This window comes from Bombus impatiens, unplaced genomic scaffold, assembly GCF_000188095.3.
Source record: "Bombus impatiens unplaced genomic scaffold, BIMP_2.2 scf_4369, whole genome shotgun sequence".
Lineage (NCBI taxonomy): Eukaryota > Metazoa > Arthropoda > Insecta > Hymenoptera > Apidae > Bombus > Bombus impatiens.
Window position 1 is genome coordinate 1 of NT_180788.1, and position 224 is coordinate 224.

General features: G+C 29.5%; 1 long non-coding RNA gene across 1 annotated transcript; it reads left to right on the plus strand.

Moving 5' to 3' along the window:
• LOC117152517 lies at positions 1-214 on the plus strand. The gene is made up of 2 exons (XR_004462911.1): positions 1-38; positions 111-214. It is a non-coding gene; the product is annotated as an uncharacterized LOC117152517 (long non-coding RNA).
• The last annotated feature ends 10 nt before the right edge of the window (positions 215-224 follow it).

A 224-nucleotide genomic window follows, 5' to 3' on the forward strand; every position in this document is an offset into this window, starting at 1 on the left:
AACGGCTACAGATATCCAAGGATACCCCATTTGATACAGTGAGTTACGCAGAATATTTAATAATTTCTATTCAATAGTCGTAAATAAAATCTATTCTCCATTATATACAGAAATCTTTAAATATAAAGTCAAGTAATGCATCACCAAAGGACAGAGGATTAAGTACATATCTTAAGGAAAAGGGTAATATTGTCTCACAATTAGAATTGTCTGATAAACATATA